The sequence below is a fragment of the Rhinoderma darwinii genome, chromosome 3 (assembly GCF_050947455.1).
Source record: "Rhinoderma darwinii isolate aRhiDar2 chromosome 3, aRhiDar2.hap1, whole genome shotgun sequence".
NCBI classification, from domain to species: Eukaryota; Metazoa; Chordata; class Amphibia; order Anura; family Rhinodermatidae; genus Rhinoderma; species Rhinoderma darwinii.
The window spans coordinates 265,032,605-265,052,969 of NC_134689.1; positions in this window are offsets into that span (position 1 = coordinate 265,032,605).

Here is a 20,365-nt window from a genome sequence, read left to right on the forward strand (position 1 = left end):
GTATTCTCTGTGGTGATGAAGCACATGTCACAATCTGTCAGTCTGATTCCCGAATCTGGGTTTGACAAATGGCAGGAGAACGCTACTTACCGGAATGCATAGATCTGTAACATTTTATGGAGGAGAAAAAATGGTCTGTTTTTGAGGGTTTGGGCTAGGCCCTTATTTTCAGTTAAGGGTATTGTTAATGCTTCAGCATACCAAAAGATTTTAGACGATTGTATGCCTCTAACTTTGTGGGAACAGTTTGGAGGAAAGCCCTTCTGTTCCAGCATGACTGTGCCCCAGTGCACAAAGCGAGGTAAATACATGATCTGATGGTTTTACTGTGGAGGACCGACACAGAGCCCTGACCTCAACTGCATTAAACATCTTTGGAATAAATTTGGAAGGCTGACTATAAGCCAGACCTTCTCGTTCAACATCAGTGTCTGACCTCACAAATGCTCTTTTGGTTTAATGGGCAAAAATTCCCACAGACACACTCCAAAATCTTGTGGAAGGTCTTCCCAGAAAAGCGACGCAATCACAGATTGCCAATCATTGTCATGGCAGCCCAGGGGCCCCCAGGACGGCCTTCTATCTGTCTATTAAGCACTGCCTTCTTCCTCTAATAGGAGCCTGTAAAAATGGCAATATTCTGCAATGGATTAGTCTAATGATCGCTGGTTCAAATCCCCTAGGAAGACAAATAAAATGTATTAAAAATTTTAACCCCTTAATGACCGGGTCTGAAAAGACCTTAATGACCAGCTAAATTTTTCTGTTTTTGCCTCTCTGCATTTCAGCAGTCATAACTTTTTTATTTTTTCATTGACGTGGCTGTATGAGGCCTTGTTTTATGCGAGAGAAATAGTATTTTATTTTTCCCACAGTTTGGGGGTAAAAAATTTTTTTTTTACGGCGTGAATATAGGAAAAAGCGATTCTCGGAATTGTTTTTTTGGTTTATTTTTTATCCCGTTCACGTTTCACGCTAAATAACCCATTAGATTAATTCTTCAGGTTATTACGGTCATGTAGATACCTAATATGCGTAGGTTTTTTGTTTTTATTTAGTGTAGGGGCAATAAAATGTATTTAATGCAAAATAAAGACTCTTTTTGGCACTTCTTTTATTTATTTATTTATTTGTTTTGTTACTTTTTTTTTTTTTTAATCCCATCAAGGGATAACTTTATTTGTAACTTTATTTTTTACTTGTAATGTATTAGCATACTTCTGTACGCTAATACATTACACTGTCTCACTATGACACAGGCTGCTGATCGGGCAGCACATAGTGTGCCCGAACAGCAGGCACACGGAACAGACAGCCCTGGGGTCCTTTGTAGGTCCCCAGGGCTGACTGCAGAGGGATTCCCCATTGTTTGATCGCATCACTGGAATCCCGGTGATGCGATCAAAGAGGGAAATTCCCTTTGATCATGCCGCGGTCACGGACCGCGGTAATCAAAGGGTTACACAGCTGGGGTCCGAATGTTTGCCGACCCCAGCTGTGTTCAGGAGGCTGCTCTAAGATCAGGAGCTGTTAGTAACAGCTCCTGCTTAGAGTATGAGTGCTCTCACGAGCGCTCATCAGCCTGATCTGCAGCGACGCCAAAAGACGTCTCTGTAGATTAAGTACCTGCACCGCCTGACGTCAAAAGACAGTGGGCGGTCGGGAAGGTGTTAAAAAAGTTTTCAGTAGTAAAAAAAAAATATTAAAAGTTCAAAAAACACTTCTTTTCTAAATTAATATAAAAATAAACAAAATTGGTATTGCCGTGTCCATAAAAGTCCAAACTATTACAATATAACATTATTTAACTCGCACGGTAAACGCCATAAAAAAAAACAACAAATTAAAACACCAAAATAGCTGTTTTTGGTAACCTTAGATCTCAAACATGTAATTAAAAGTAATCAAAAAGTTGTATGTACACAAAATTATACAAATAAAACTACAGCTCGTCCCACAAAAAAAATAAGTCCTCACAATGCTCAATCGATGAAAAAATAAAAAAGTTTTGGCTCTCAGATGTCGTGAAACAAAACAATTTTTTTTAACAAATTGTTTTTTCTTTGAAAAGTAGTAAAATATTAAAAAGCTTTCTAAATGTGGTATCCCCGTAATTGTATTGAGCTTCAGAATAAAGTTAAGCTGTAATTTTTACCTCACGGTGAAAGCCGTGAAAACGAAACCCAAAGATCAATGGAGGAATGACAGGTTTTTCCAATTCTGCCCCACATAGAATTTTATTTCAATTACAATTCCTCTCGCAAAAAATAAGCCCTTACACCACTTACACCACTCCATTAACGGAAAAATGTAAAAGTTATGGCTCTTGGAAGGAAGGAAATTAAAAATGAAAAAGCAAAATATGGCTTCGTCCCGTAGGGGTTGATAAGCATTATCTATCTCTCAAAGGAATTGTTACCCAATATCCTGAATACTAAAAGTAGTCACACAAGGGGACTGCTCAAGTACTTGTTTTTTTTTTTGTTTTTTTTAATTTCTTTTTAGTATTCTTCGAAATAACTTATAATTATTTCTTGTGGCAATCTCAAACCAATGACTGCCACCAGGTGTCAGCCTTAAATAATAATGAAAGTCACAACAGCTTGTCTTTAGACACTACAGCTACTGCTAAACCCTTCACATGCCATGACACTAAATTCACTGTATTTCCTATGAGAATCTATTTACAGTAATCACACAGTATATGTTATTAACATTCCCATTTCACAGCTATGATAATGGACCATTGCAACTTCTGACAACATTATTACCATTTATTAAGTCTGAATTATAGTTTGAACTCAATATACTGTAGACTCAATATACTGTAGAGAAGATGATAGATAGATAGATAGATAGATAGATAGATAGATAGATAGATAGATAGATAGATAGATAGATAGATAGATAGATAGATAGATAGATAGATAGATAGATAGATGGATGGATGGATAGATAGATAGATAGATAGATAGATAGATAGATAGATAGATAGATAGATAGATAGATAGATAGATAGATAGATGATATAGACATATTTTGAACTAGGATTTGGGTAAGTAAGGGCGGGTTCACACATGGCGGAATTTCACTTAAATTCCGCTGCGGACACTCCGCAGCGTTAATCCGCAGCGGAGCCGTTTCTCCATTGACTTTCACTTTAATTTAGCAGTGTTCGTTTACACGATGCGTACAATTCCGCTGCGGAGCATAGGCTGCGGAGCGGAATTTGGTGTCCGCAGCATGCTCTGTCTGTTGCGGAGCAGTGGCGGACTGGTTGCGGACTCATGGCGGAATTTCTCCATGGACTTCAATGGAGAGTCAAAATTCCGCAATGAAGTCCGCAGATCTTATGTGTGCTGCGGAGCGTATTGTTTTTACTACCATGACATTTCTTCATTCTGGCTGGACCTATGTATTTCTAGGTCTACAGCCAGACTGAGGAAGTCAATGGGGCTCCCGTAATGACGGGAGCGTTGCTAGGAGACGTCTGTAAATAGTCACTGTCCAGGGTGCTGAAAGAGTTACGCGATCGGCAGTAACTGTTTCTGCACCCGGGACAGTGACTACCGATCTCAATATACATGTATCTGTAAAAAAAAAATATAAGTTCATACTTACCGAGAACTCCCTGCGTCTGTCTCCAGTCCGGCCTCCCAGGATGACGTTTCAGTGTAAGTGACGGCTGCAGCCAATCACAGGCCAAGCACAGGCTGCAGCGGTCACATGGACTGGAGCGTCATCCAGGGAGGTCGGGCCGGATGCCGAAAGAGGGACGCGTCACCAAGACAACGGGCGGTAAGTATGAATTTCTTTGACTTTCACTAGGGAAAGTGCTGTCCCTTCTCTCTATCCTGCACTGAATAGGGAGAAGAGAAGCACTTTTCCTGCAGTCCGCAGCGGCCAGTCCGCATCAATTTTCTGCACATTTTGTGCAGATCCGCTGCAGAATCTGCAACGCAGATTCTGTGCGGCATTGATGCGGACAGTTGCGGAGGAATTCCGCCATGTGTGGTCATGCCCTAACTGCTAGATAATAGGGGCTAAACACTAAACCAGTGTAATAAAAGGAACTACATGCATACCCAGATATAAGACCATAATGATGGTACCAGGGAAGACTTCCCAAATGTCAGCAATGGCCTGGAACATTCAATTTGTGGTACACTGACATACAAATACTCTTAGGGCACGTTCAGACGTGGCAGAATTTTTCCGCTGCAAATGTTGGTGCAGATTTGGGGCATTTACGCAACGAATCTGCAGCAACATTTTCATATTTGACAGGTAATTCAGACGTTGCAGATATCACAGCGGACTTGCCACAGATTTCAGTTTTTGCATTGCAAAGGCTGAAATACGCAGTGAAATTCCGCTTCTTCTCCGCAACATAATGAGCATGCTGCGGAGGGGAAATACTGCACCGCAGCCTGATTTCCGCACAGTTATTTTCTGCAACGTCTGAACTAAGTTTTCTAAAAATGTATAGAAACAAATGTAAAAAACGGCTGCTGCAGAATTCCACTGCTGACTGTCCACAGCGGAATTCAACAGCAATTCCGCCACGTGTGAATGTGCCCTTAGGGTGCAGTCACACACTGCAGATTTTGTAGCAGATTTTTTTTGCGATTGAAAATCAGTTCAATCTGAATGTGGTTTCTGTGCAGCAGGTGCATGGATTTCTGAAAGTTCCATTCAGATGATTGGTATTGATTTTTAGTCGCAGAAATTTCTGCAACAAAATCTGCAGCGTGTGCAGGGGGCCTTAAAATAACATTACATAAACTGTCCTGTATGGAGAATAATTTAATAGATCATAAGACTGAGAATTAATTATTTGTCGATTGATCATTTTTTAGATTTTTGACTTTTAAATAATGTTTTTATTTTGGAAATGTATACATAACAGTAAGCACAAATAAAACGTGGAAAAAATCATCTGTGACAGCCCAGTCAAAACCCGCAGCACAATTTTCAAATAACTGCAAAGGTTTCAGTGGCCCAATCTGATCGCAGACTAGTCAAGTGTTGCTAAAAGTACAAATACAATGTCCAGTGACACAAAACGGACATTTTATTCCGAGATTTGTTCTCTTAAAATGTCATTTAATGTTTTAATGACATTTCATTATTGATTAAATCTTTGCCATCTTTTCCTGCCTTTTATTTTCTTTCGTATTAATATATATGTGAAAACAAACTCCATCAAAAATATTACTTTCATCTGCTGATATTTTTTAACTGGTCTTTTGACTACAAAATAAATTGATTCCGTATTTTAGTGTCCACCTACTATAGACATAATCCCAACATGGCAGATATAGATCTATAATAAAACATCTTGTTGAGATGGGTGGTGGAGTTGTCAATTTGAAGAATGTATTGAAGTGCACTTTTGAGTCAACTATCTGCTCAGGCGTGAATAGCAAACAAACCAAACTTCAATTTCCCAATTCTCTCTGGATTTATCAGGGTGATTGTGGCTACGTGACTGTGGATCACATATCTTTTACCCAAAATTAAAAAGGATACTCCTCAAACTCTTTATCAGCTTTCTAGTTCAGCCAGAAATCTCTGGATGGCGTTGTTGAGTTACTGTCCTTAGCTACATATACAAACTATGCTACATGTAAACTGACTATTATTACTTTGTGATCCCACTTTCTAAGGCCACGTTCACACTCGGCAGAATTTGTCTGCTGCAAATGTTGGTGCAGATTCGGGGCAATTACGCAACAAATCTGCAGCAACATTTGCATATTTGACAGGTAATTCTGACGTTGCAGATATCACAGCGGACTTTCCGCAGACTTTAGTTTTTGCATTGTAAGGGCATGACCACACGTAGCGGAATTGCTCTGGAATTCTGCTGCGGACAGTCCGCTGCGGAAATCCGCAGCGTACACGTTTCTCCATTGCCTTCCACAGCTTTTTAGTTGTGTTCGTTTACATGTTGCTGACAATTTCGCTGCGTAGCATAGGCTGCGGCGCGGAATTTGGTGTCCGCAGCATACAATGGTTGTTGCGGACGTGTAGCGAACTTGTTGCGGACTCATTGCGGAATTTCTCCATTGACTTCAATGGAGATTCAAAATTCCGCAATGAAGTCCGCAGATGTTATGTAGATGTTATGTGTGCTGCGGAGCGTATTGGTTTTACTAACATGACATTTCTTCATTCTGGCTGGACCTATGTATTTCTAGGTCTACAGCCAGACTGAGGAAGTCAATGGGGCTCCCGTAATTACGGGTGACTACGTGTGTGCACCCATAATTACGGGAGCGTTGCTAGGCGACATCAGTAAATAGTCACTGTCCAGGGTGCTGAAAGAGTTAAGCGATCGGCAGTAACTGTTTCTGCAACCTGGACAGTGACTTCCGATCACAAGATACATCAACCTGTAAAAAAAATAGAAGTTCCTACTTACCGAGAACTCTCTGCTTCTTCCTCCAGTCCGGCCTCCCAGGATGACGTTTCAGTCCAACTGACGGCTGCAGCCAATCACAGGCTGCAGCGGTCACATGGACTGCCGCGTCATCCAGGGAGGTCGGGCTGGATGCGAAAGAGGGACGCGTCACCAAGGCAACGGCCGGGTAAGTATGAATTTCTGTTACTTTTACTAGGGAAAGGGCTGTCCCTTCTCTCTATCCTGCACTGATAGAGAGAAGGGAAGTACTTTCACCTCAATACGCAACGGCTAGTCCGCATCAATTTAATGCCCATTTTAGGCAAAGCCACCACAGAATCTACAACGCAGATTCTGTGCGGCATTGATGCGGACAGTGGCGGAAGAAATCCGCCACGTCTGGGCATGCCCTAAAGGCTGAAATCCACAGTGAAATTCCGCAATGTCATGAGCATGCTGCGGAGGGAAAAATCTGCACCGCAGCCTAAATTCCGCACAGTTATTTTCCACAACGTCTGAACTAACTTTCCTAAAGATGCATAGAAAGAAATGTAAAAAACATCTGCTGCAGAATTCCACTGCAGACTGTCCACAGCGGAATTCAACAGCAATTCCGCCACGTCTGAACGTGGCCTAAATGTGTTAGATACATTTCCCATATACTGATTCAATTCAACCACACCTCGTCACTTACTGATTTTCCTCCTGAACTCGTTCATGTTAATTTGTCTCAGAATTATTTGATGTTACAGAAATATTTTTGCATTTATTCTGCATCTGAAATGCAATGTTTTCATTTAATCTCCTATCAACATATATTTCAGTATTTCATAGATAGAATATTGTACGTTCTTGCGAGCAGGGTCCTCACTACTCTTGTTTGATTAGCATGCTGCGCTATTGTCTCTTGCAAAATCACGGACACCCCGACGGAAAGCTGACGGAACCTATTAAAATCAATGGGCTCCGTCGGCTGCCGGTGGTGTCTGTTGTGCAACGGAGCCGTATCCTCCATTATTCCCCTATTCTGCTCCTCTGACGGAGCAGTACAACAGAATGTCACGACGCAGATGTGAACAAAGCCTAATATAATGTCAGGTTTTTTTTGCACATGTATCATCTGAATTGTACACTGTTGTGGAATATGTTTGCGCTATATAATAATAATAATAATAATCATCATAATAATAATTATTATGATTATGATGATTATTATTATTATTATTATTGCATTTGCCTGGAATTCTCAGACGTTCACTATCTCTGTTAAATGTCATGCCATTTTTGAAAGTTGTGCATTTTATAATTTATTCATTTTTTCACCTTACATTTTTTCTGAAGGTGTGTTTCAGTGCTCTGCTGAGTTACAGGTTCATAAAGTAGACTTATACATTTTGGGAGGAGTAGTCCAGCTATCTGAAAGTAATCAGGGCTGTAAGCCCTGGGTATAAAGAGTTGATTCACGCTTAAGATGGGTACAGCTAACTAGTAGGTATGAATTTAGAAGTGATGGCACGAATTTAGTCCTCCTTTATATTTAAGTGTACCTTCACTTTTACCTATCTTCTAACATATCTTTGAGGCTAATCAGATGGGGTGAGTGTCCTTCATCCTATTGATTAGATGGTCTCAACCCAACGACATGTCACAAGAAAGATAAAAGTATATGGGCATGTCGTTCATTATAATCTTATTAGTCTGTAATAGCTGACCCTTGGGAAAGGTGATTTATGGTCCACGGAGAGTTTGAGAGGGTTTTAAACAGCAAGCTGAAATTTAGAAGTCTGTATTTGTATTCAGTGGTTTAACCATTTAACAAGAGTGTTTATTCTTGTTGCAAATTTGCAGTAAAATCCCTGAAATCAATCAGCATATGTTTAATTTTTTGAGTAATTTAGACATAGGAAGTAATTGTCTGGTTAGCACATTTCCCCCTGCATACACTTTTAGTAAATACCTATTTCTGCAAAAAGATGGCCAGTACCAAATACCTCTAATCTTCATAACATAGTGAAATACTTTTTCATTTTCAATTATGCATCTCAACTTATCTGTCTTCTGGTTCTTGCTCCCATATCTAGCAGACACAACATTAATGAATGATGAGTTGTTCACCACTCCATATGCTTCATCAGAATTCCCAATGTGGTTTGCACCTCAGTAAAATCCATAGCAATTAAAATGACAGCACATTTTAAAAGGCTATAACTTCAAAGTAACTTAACCACAAAATACACGAGTGTAACAAATATTACTTTTTTCTTCACAGCTAAATGCAAATGTATTTAATACTCAGAATAAACATTAAACAGCTTTTCAAAATATTAGATCTAGTATAAATTTCAAAATTAATAAAGCAGCAATAAATACATCAACCTCTTCACAGCAATTTAAACACATTAATTCAGAAGTGAAGGAGATCTCTTAAATCTCTTTCCTCATTAAACTCATCTGGGAATTTGTCATAAAAATCCAGAAAGTTCTTAATGTTCTTCCTGTGCTAATAATAAGACTGGTGATTTCAAATTTGTACATATTTAAATAGACTATAAAGTGAGTTATAGATTTGTATCTTTCAAATATACATGGGTTGTTTTTAAAAGGGGAATACAACTCAAAATAAAAAGTTTCAATCAACATGTAGGTAAAAATATTGTATTTTATTCACAATTTGTTAGTTTTTTTTTATCTTTTACATGTTTCTTTGTCCTTTAACTATATACTGACGTCATTAAGATATGACATATGAGTCGTAAGGTAGCATTGATGGGACTCCCAACGAGCACTAGAACAACCCTATGAAATTTAGGTTCTGAAATCTACATATTCACAAATCTTCTTAGATAGAAGGTTCTTACAGTTCAATGGAACTCTAAAGCGGCTGCCGGAATGAGGGAGGGAAAACAACTCCCTATATATTGGCTTCCTAAACCCCAGAGATTGCAATATGGGAAGATCAATATTACATGATGGTGAATGGGTTTAGGGACAACCCGTGCATTTATGCAAATATTGACATTTGTTCATTCAGTGACTTTTCAATACAGGGGTCTGTATTTTTATTCACAGTACTACTAAAGGTACACAAAACATAGAAAAGTAAAAATAAAAAACCCAGCAATTCCTCCCTTAATATTCTGCTTTACTTTGATCCTATTTTGGCTTACGTTGTAATCAAAACTGGGAGAAATATATAATCTTCAATATGTGTTGAGGAGATTAGTCATTCCCTCCTCCTTTTTATAGTTATGTGTCTGACGGTGAGGCAATCAGCTGCAGAAAGAGACTCCTCCCACTCCTCTCTTTACAGTACGGAACAAATATATTAAGCCCCGTCCCATTAACTAAGCCCCGCCTTTCAGCCATCTGTCAGCTAACAATGGAAGAGATCAGCAGGAAATTAATTCTTAGGCAGGATTTCTATAAAATGTTTGCTGCAGAAAATCATGCTGAATGATGAACAAAGTGGGGAAATGTATCTCCTATTTATTGTTATCATTCATTTCTAGGATTAGTGTTCCTTTAATTTATATACAATCCACGATAAATCTATGAAACTGTTAAACTTTACATAGAGACAACAAAGGTAGAGATAGATCTACAGAACTTTTTTCTGATGGTTACAATACACAGCTGAGAGCCCTTAGAGTTTTCCAGTAAAAACTTAAAAGAAGACTTTTTTTTTTTCTAGACAAAGACCGTGTCTGATTTTTTTATTTTTTAAAGTATTTGGATTCCCTTTATAATTCCACAGGGTGGGCCATTTATATGGATACACCTAAATAAAATGGGAATGGTTGGTGATATTAACTTCCTGTTTGTGGCACATTAGTATATGGGAGGGGGGAAACTTTTCAAGCTGGGTGTTGACCATGGTGGCCATTTTTAAGTCGGCCATTTTGTATCCAACTTTAGTTTTTTCAATGGGAAGAGGGTCATGTGACACATCAAACTTATCGAGAATTTCACAAGAAAAACAATGGTGTGCTTGGTTTTAACGTTACTTTATTCTTTCATGAGTTATTTACAAGTTTCTGACCACTTATAAAATGTGTTCAAAGTGCTGCCCATTGTGTTGGATTGTCAATGCAACCCTCTGTTCCCACTCTTCACACACTGATAGCAACACCGCAGAAGAAATGCTAGCACAGGCTTCCAGTATCCATAGTTTCAGTTGCTGCACATCTCGTATCTTCACAGCATAGACAATTGCCTTCAGATGACCCCAAAGATAAAAGTCTAAGGGGGTCAGATTGGGAGGCATTTCTTCTGCGATGTTGCTATCAGTGTGTGAAGAGTGGGAGAAGAGGGTTGCATTGACAATCCAACACAATGGGCAGCACTTTGAACACATTTTATAAGTGGTCAGAAACTTGTAAATGACTCATGAAAGAATAAAGTAACGTTAAAACCAAGCACACCATTGTTTTTCTTGTGAAATTCTCGTTAAGTTTGATGAGTCACATGACCCTCTTCCCATTGAAAAAACTAAAGTTGGATACAAAATGGCCAACTTCAAAATGGCCGCCATGGTCAACACCCAGCTTGAAAAGTTTCCCCCCTCCCATATACTAATGTGCCACAAACAGGAAGTTAATATCACCAACCATTCCCATTTTATTTAGGTGTATCCATATAAATGGCCCACCCTGTACTGTAGGCAACTAAAAAAAAGTACACTTTCGGCCTACTTTCAGACAAATTGAGTCAAAGTGGACCTCGTTTTTGTTGGTTTCATGTGTTCTTCTTCTTCTGGCACATGTAACCGAATGTTACTGTACATTAACATTAGTTTTTCAGTCTTAGGAAGTAATATTTTTCTTGATGCCTACTAGAAGAAATACTCCATTTCTTTCTTGCTTGAGGAAAAATCCAGCCTTTCAAACAAACCATCTGGCGCTCTAGAATCTGTTTATTAGAGATAGCGGAGGTGGGTTTTTATTAGCCAGGGACAGCATCAGAACATGGAGGAATATGCTTTATGTGCAGCATATGGCTTCCAGCCAACCTGCTAATCATGATTGCCTCTGAAGTGGTTCTAATCATCTGTAGGAGACTGCATTGCCTCTTATGATGTTTGAACAAGCTGGATGTTTAGACCATGTTTTGTAAGAGATATTTGTAGTCATAATTTCTCTGAACAGGTTAAGATAAACATTACAAAAATCAGCATATTAATTTGCAGCACTTCAAATTAGAATTATAAACATTGGAGGACGAATCTGCTTGAATGAAGCCAGATGTTTAATAATGAGAACATTATTTTTGGAGGAAACAATGAAAATAATAAGTATGTAGTTTGGCTTAACTAAAGGAGAGGTACTAGACACTATTTGTAGCATTAAGGGAAGACAGACTGTTTTCAAGAGTTAAAAGTTAATGAAACCCTATACAACCTAGATGACCCTTGAACTTACTATTTCTACAAAACTATTGAAAGTACTTCTTTGAGATTATAAGGCCCTAAATGTTCCATTACAATACACATAAATGAAACAGTAAAGATGACTTTATGATACTGGTAGCCAAAATGAAAGAGATCCAAATTTTTCAACTCCTTTATTTGTCAAATTTTCGCTCTCAAAATCATCCATAAAATATCAAAATCTGCAGGCATAATAAGAACTTTAGTGTTAGGTAAAGCAGAGGAAGGCAACCTTGGGGATATGGATATCTACTGGAATAATCTACCGCAGTGGCTCTATTAACAATGTCACCAAAGTGAATGCGTTAAAAATGCCACCACAGTGCCTCCATTTACAGTGCCACAACAGTGCTTCCATTTACAGTTTCACTAGACTGACCCCACTGCTCACTACCCCAGCAGCAAAGTTGGGTGAAGCTCCTTTACATTGGAGGCTCCACCTTTCCTTTGGAGGAGAGGTCAGTGGGCAGAGCAGCAATAGAAAAGATGGAACAGGGAGTCTATGGCAGTGTTTTCTCACAAAGGCCAAGACTTATTAGTATTAAATTAAACACTCCGGACTGAACTGACCACAGTATTGAACTTGAAATTGGCCCAAGATCTACTCAACAACTGTCCATGAGCTATTGGTAGAATGTGATTGATAGGTTTCCAACCCAGGTGCTGAAAGATCTTGTGAATATCCAATCTGGAAAAAAATAATTATTTAGATTAAAATGAATTTCTGTCATAGATACATATGGTGGCCTATGATCTTGAATCACCACCTATTTTCAGATCAAAAGAGATAAATAGATCACTCAAAACCCTTTGGCTCAGCAGAGGAATGCCTGTTGCTGAACGTCCAAAATAAAATTCTAAGCAAAGGTCCATTGATTTGAATTACATGTGAATCTGTGATAAAACTGCCAGTTCAAAACCGATATGGCTAAACAATGGAAACGTTGATGATATCCCTCACCTTCGTGCTGCCAACAGGAAATTGTGTAATTTTGGTCACTATTGTCAAATCCACATCCAGCACGTATCCCTGCTTCTCTGTCTGTAATTGCCCCTTACCAGCTCTCACAGTCCTGGCATTGTGCTCAGGCCCAATTCATCATCATAGCAGCTGCCCATCCACTCTCGATGCCTGTCTTTCTGAAGCCAGCCCTCTTCACACCTGTACAGGTCAGTCACCAGCAGATGAGTGCATGAGCCCCCCTTTTGAAAAACCTAAAGGGACACTGGCTGTGTAGTTGTCATATCTTTGGTCCCCAGAATACCAATGTAACAGGTTTGGAGATGTGCTATTTCCAAGCTAGTGTACTGTGTCAGATGTGGCGGAGTCTTTTAGTGGTCACAATCGCGCCTTGCCTAATTTAAACTCAAAGAGTTTAGCATTCTTACTGATGTCTTTCGTAGATATACACACAATCCTGCTTTGCCTCTTAGAACTTTAAGCGCTAGTTTCACATATGCTTTTGATGAACCTGTAATTCACTGGTTGCTATTTAAAACGATGGAAGTTTTTCTCTCTAATGCTGCCATTGACATCATGATGGCTTGGCTTGAGACCTCATGGACACCTGAGTTAAGGCCCCATGCACACAAACGTATTTTTTTCCTCCCGTAAATACCGGCGTAAATATGGGTCCTTTGTCACATGTATTCGACCCGTATTCCACCAGTATTTATGGACCTGTGCCCGTAAATACGGGTCTGTTGTCACTGTATTCCACCCGTATTTACGGACCCGTTTTTTATCTGCACTAATCGGCAGCCCCTTCTCTCTATCAGTGCTGGATAGAGAGAAGGGGCAGCCCTTTCGGGCAGAGTTTCCACAGCGATTGAAAGTAAAATAAGTTCATACGTACCCCGGCCGTTGTCTTGGTGATGCGTCCCTCTTTTGACATCCAGTCCGACCTCCCTGGATGATGCGGCAGTGCATGTGACCACTGCAGCCTGTGATTGGCCTGTGATAGGCTGCAGCGGTCACATGGGATGAAACGTCATCCCGGGAGGCCGGACTGGAGGAAGAAGCAGGGAGTTCTGGGTAAGTTAACTTTTAATACAATTAAGTCCAGCGGTAGTCACTGTCCTGGGTGCTGAAAGAGTTACTGCCGATCAGTTAACGTTAGCCACCCGTAATTACACCCGTAATTACAGGAGCCCCATGGACTTCTATGGGTCTGCTCGTGCCGTAATTACGGCCCCTTCCCGTAAGCAAACGGGAAGGTACCCGTGGCCAATAGAAGTCTATGGGCCCGTAATTACGGGCGTTACGTTTGTGTGCATGGGGCCTAAGTACTGTGAAATTAAAGGGTCTTTCACTTGTACTAAAGAACAGAATCTTTAGCAAGTGAGGTCTCTCAAAAAACACAGGATACCATGGCATTGGAAGCTTAACAATATTAACAACTTTATCATTTATCATTGGCTATTAAAGATATGAAAAATAAAAACCGAAACACAAATATCCAGTTAAGGGACTCCTAAATCCTTATAGAATAAAGATTTGCTGTTAACACTAGTTTCTCTTTTTGCTAAAATATTAGGTATTTCACTTTGTCTTGGCATGTTCATTGGTGTCCACAAATATAGACCCTGGAGATGTGGTGAAAAGCAAATATAACATTTTAATGAAGATGCAAAGCTCTAAACCTATTGACTTTACAAGTTCGAAAGTCACCCTGTTTATTCCAGCTGGTCATGATGCATGAACGTAATAACTTTTATTAAACCGTACATTATTCTGTTTGACTCAGACTCAGTTTGCCCATACAGTGACAGTGACAATATGACCCCATAAAGTGACAGTCACAGTGTGCTCCTATAGATGCCTGCCACAGTGTGCCCCCCCCCTAACAGTGCTATCCACAATGTTGCTCCAAAAGCTAGCCACAATGCCACCCAGTGTCAGGTACAATCCCCTGTCCCCATGTCAGGCACAATGCCTCCCCAGTGTAGTTATAATGCCCATTCTTGTCAGCTATAGCATCCCCAGCTGCAAAAAAAAAATTATCTCCTTCCCTCGGCACTGTCCTTCTCATCCTTATCAGTTTTTACACCTGAGTATCCTTTCTCTGGCCACTCAGATGCTATGAGTCATAGAGCTTATCTGTGAGTTGAACAGCTCTCTATATGTAATTGTTGCGTTCTGACACATACAAATAACATTTACTAAAGCCTCATGCACACGACCGTAAAAACTCCCGTTATTACGGGTCGTAATTACGACCCGTAATAACGGGCTCATAGACTTCTATTGGCCACGGGTACCGTATCGTTTTCTTACGGGAAGGTGCCCGTGCCGTTGAAAAAGATAGAACATGTCCTATTTCAGGCCGTAATAACGGCACGGGCAGCCCATAGAAGTCTATGGAGCTCCCGTAATGACGGGTGGCTACGTGTGTGCACGCGTCATTATGGCAGCGTTGCTAGGCAACGTCAGTAAATAGTCACTGTCCAGGGTGCTGAAAGAATTAACTGATCGGCAGTAACTCTTTCAGCACCCTGGATAGTGAATTCCGATCTCAATATAGAGCAACCTGTAAAAAAAAAGAAAAGACGTTCATACTTACCGAGAACTTCCTGCTTCTTCCTCCAGTCCGGCCTCCCGGCCGTTGCCTTGGTGACGCGTCCCTCTCGACATCCGGCCCGACATCCCTGGATGACGTTTCAGCCCATGTGACGGCTGCAGCCAATCACAGGCCAATCACATGCTGCAGCGGTCACATGGACTGCCGCGTCATCCAGGGATGTCGGGCTGGATGTCAAGATAGGGACGCGTCACCAAGGCAACGGCCGGGTAAGTATGAATTTCTTTTACTTTTACCTCGGAAAGGGCTGCCCCTTCTCTCTATCCTGCACTGATAGAGAGAAAGGGCTGCCGATTAGTGCAGTGCAATTTTGCAGAGAATACGTGCCCGTAAATACGGGTGGAATACGGGTGACACCGGGCCCGTATTTACAGGCACGGGTCCGTAAATACTGGTGCAAAACGGGTCGAATACGTGTGACACCAGACCCGTATTGACGCCAGTATTTACGGGAGGGAAAAAATACGGTTGTGTGCATGAGGCCTAAGGCTGCGTTCACATCTGCGTTGTGGCTTCCGTTCTAGCATATCCGTCAGAGGACCACAACATAAAGTCAAGGCCTGATTCCACAGTAAGTTTGCCCTATACAGGGCTAACATGGGGGAGTAGTAAGAGTGATGGATAATTCTGGGTTACTGTTTAGCATCTATTGTAGACCTGAAATCTCCTCCAAACTCAGACACTGCTACCAAGCAAGTTTGGAAAATATAGAGTGGAATATAAACAGAACTTGATTAAATATTAAGGTCTTGACCAATGGCCTTACAAATGTAGACAAATACGCAAGAAAAGCAGTTTTAGCTTTAAGCACTGCTTATTTTTAAAATCTGCATGTCCTGTTGACTTTAATTTATAATGAGCATGATGTTAATGAAGCTAATTTTGTCTTTCTATGCCTCTGCTTTGAGACCCTTTAGAGAACTCTGGGGTGCATTGCATGTAACACAATAGTAATTCACCATATGGAGATGCGTCCAATTACTTATTCAAAGCAAATGCAAAACAATTATAAAACACTGTTTATGGCAACATAAATGAGGCAGGAAAAAAAAAACAAATATTGTTCTTTTCCCAAAAGTCAAAACAGAATTCATAGATTGCAGACCATATTTTCTCCAAGCACACTTTTAATTCCAACATTATTGTAGAACATACTGAAATGAGTCTCAGGAATAACAACATATTCTTCTTTGATCTGTGATTGCAGACTGCACTGTATAATGATCATATTTCTTATTTGTCAGGTTCTTTGATTGCCTCTTCAGATTTTGAATTTGTAATTTTATATACGAATTTAGTGCATCACAAATTCAATCACCTGGGATCAGCGATGGAGAACCATCCATATAATTATGTCGTGCAATGGCCTGTTACAAGGCATAAATCTATTAGTAGTACAAATACAAAAGAAAATAATTGTGAAGATAATAATTTAAGGTAACCAATGTTTCAGCAGCATAATATGGTAGTTTAGTTGCTCACTGCAGTGCAAACTTCATTCTTTTCAAGAACAACACTGAACACACACCCTGTTGACAAGCTTTTCTAAAATAAAACACCCCAAAAGTTTAGCTCACATGGATTCTAGTATCCAGGAACCAAATATTGCAAAAATCCTAAACACACTTATATAAAGAATATATAAAAATGTGAGCTAATAATAACTGTAGGTGAAGGTGCAAGTGGAAATGAAGGGTGCCGAAGATCACTAAATTAGGCTTTGTGGATATAATATCATCATTGTTATTATTGCATACTGACCCTGGCACCTATTGCTTTGGTGATATGTGTACTGCAGCATGGTTCACAGCACTGGCACTGTAATCATAGTATTATTGACACCAAAGGGGTGTCATAGGTTCAATTCCATCCAAGGGTAAAATGTGCATGAATTTGTATGTATTTAACTGTTCTTGAGGTTTTCTGTCGCACTCCAAAAACTTACTTGTAGGCTTCTTACCATCCCAAAAACAAACCATGTTTTTAATATGGAGAAGTTAGATAATTGCTTTACATATTTCTGATCCTCAAAACCGCGGCTGCTGGTAGGGAAATGTAGCATTACATGGCATCTCACCTCTTTGGCTCATAGAAGTATAAGTGAGCAGGGTACCCCTCTCTGACATTCACATTACATAATAAGGCTTTTGGACAGGGGTTGTTTTCATGAAACATAAGTGGGTCTTCATGGACAGGGGATGTCTTCATTAAACATGTTTCCATGAGACAACCCCTTTAAATGCTCATTTACATAGTTATTTTTTCTTCATTTTTTATTTGCATTATTTTTTATTCAAATTTTAGGTAAAAGAAGAATTAACACAATTGAGTTTATCAATAGTGGAAGAGAAAGTAACGGGCAGGCAAATTTTGTCTGATTTTATCTATTTTTATCAGCACTATTATGCTGCCAAATAATTTTAACAACTAAGATAGTGTAATGTGTTACGGTATAAAGGGGGACCATGTCTCATGAATTTTAACATGCCTGATCCTTTGTTCTGCTGGCAAATAAGCCACAGTGTCTCTTTAAATAAGCATAAATGTCTAGGAGAGGCAGGGGCATACCTAGGGGGTCAGGCAGGGCATGTGTTCCGGGCGCTAGTAGGATGGCAGGCAAGGGGTCGCCAGCTGCAGAATCAGGATCCCAACCTGGTTTCCATTGCACTCAATTCTATCTGTGTCCTCAGAACACGAATAGATTGAACAGCCTAACTAGCGCTGGTGGGTGCAAGGAATGCATCAGTTCCCTGCCCCACCATTTTACACTTCTCTTGGGATAGCAGAGTATGTGTGTGCCTGTTTATCCCTTTCTACAGGGGACTGTGTGGCACTATCTAGTAGGGGAATGTGTGGCACTATTTACAAGAGGAACTGTGTGGCAATTTCTACAGGGGGCACTGTGTGGCAATACCTACAGGAGGTACTGTGTGTGATACTATCTACATTGGGCACTGTGTGTGGCAAAATTTATATGGGATATGATGTGTGACACTATCTACATGGAGCACTGTGTGTGTGGCACTTTCTGGAGGGGCACTGCATGTGGCACTATTTACAGGCAGCACTATGTGCCAATATCTGCAGGAGACACTGCATGGCACTATCTAAAGTGGGCACTGTGTGGCAATAACTATTGCAGGCACTGTGTATGGTAGTAGCTACAGGGGGCACTGTGTGGCACTAGCTACAAGGGGCAGTGTGTGGCACTATCTGCAAGGGGCACTGAGTGGCACTCTCTACAGGTGGAATAGCTTTTGGCACTACCTACAGGTGACACAGCGCGGTACTCTCTACAGCGGGCGCAGTGTGGGTGTGTGACTTTATTTGCATAGGGCACAGTGTGTGAGGTGTTTTATTTGCATGAGGCACAGCTTGTGGCATTTTTCACAGGGCACATCATGTAACACTGTTTTTAGCAGGCACTGTGTGTTTGGCACTTAATTTTAAGGGGGCACAGTCTATGGCACTATTTTCAGGTGGCAAACTTTGTGCCACTATTTTTATGGGGCACTGTGTGTGTTGCAATATATTTTCAGGGAGCACAGTGAGTGGCATGATTGCATTCAGAGGGGCTCAGTGTGTGATACTGTAGTATTCAAGGGTATAGTGTGTGGCAGTATATTAAGGGGCACAGTGTAAGGTGGTATTATATTCAGGAGTGTAGTGTGTGGCACCATGAGAATTTTGTGTTCGTTTCTATGTACGGACATGTTGAAAAAGCGAGGAGTCAAAGACATCTGAGCGGCAAGTTCTGCAGAGATTAATTGTGGTCAGGAGAAGTCAAAATGGAGGTCTGGACCAGATGAAAAAGGAAAGAGAACAACTTTAATTTGAGAAGACGCCACATGTGAATTACTGAATGTAAATATTTGTTCTTCTTCTGACTTTGTCTTATCAGTACTATAGTCACTGTATGATATGAAGCAAGATGGATACCCTTATCATTGTTCAGGCCATACTGGAAGCTGTAGTTTCATGCCGTAGAAACTTATATGGCAGACGTTAACCTGAATTTGCAAATGATCTCTGTAGGGAGCTGTATTTGTGCTTGTATTGTATATATGTATATATGAACATTACTAGTGTATGGAGGCACAAAGGGGGACATTACTACTGTGTGGGGGCACAGAGAAAGGCATTACTTTGTAGAAAGCACAAAAGGGGGCATTATTACGGTCTAGGACTAGGGGCACTATTACTAAAGTTATTAAATCTTACTGATATCCCATACTGATGTTAAATATTAATATGTAAAATAAAAGATCAAATTTTTTCAGATATGAAAAAAAAGTTACATTAAATTAATCGTGCGAGGCAGGGGTTGCGCTAAACCCAGTAAAGCGTCAGATGGGTGGCACCAAACTGCATCTTTGCTGCAGGTGTATGTAAACCTCGCTGCGCCTCTAAGTGGATGATGTGTATGGCCAGCTTAACTGGGCAGTTTATTATGATCTGTACAACACTTTATAGAAGTAGTTATAAATACAAAGTTATTATGTAAACACGCTGCTGACTTTTTTAGGTGAAAATTTTAAAGCAAAGACACAGATTTTGACATGGATTTGGCCTATGCATTGCATTGTGTGAATTGACTCTTAGAGTCCTTAGTACAAAACAAAATGGGCAAATGATGTGCTCTCAAAAATGCTTAGCGTGATATTGTGGGTAAAACTCTTGTGTTAGCAGAAGAAAATCGGCAGCACTAGTCAATTGTTCCACAGCAACAATTGTTAAAGATTACAGAGTCGAACAACAAAATGCCCTATGAGAATATAGCTTTAGGAGAAGTTACTATTAAGGATTCAAAGAATTCATATGCAATGCATACTAAATTTGACCAGTATTCTAACTCATACAACCACTCAAAATTCCCTGGCACAATTTGTCTAATATTGTCTAATTGTCAATTGTCTAATATTATATATGAAATATAGTTGTATAGGTGATGGA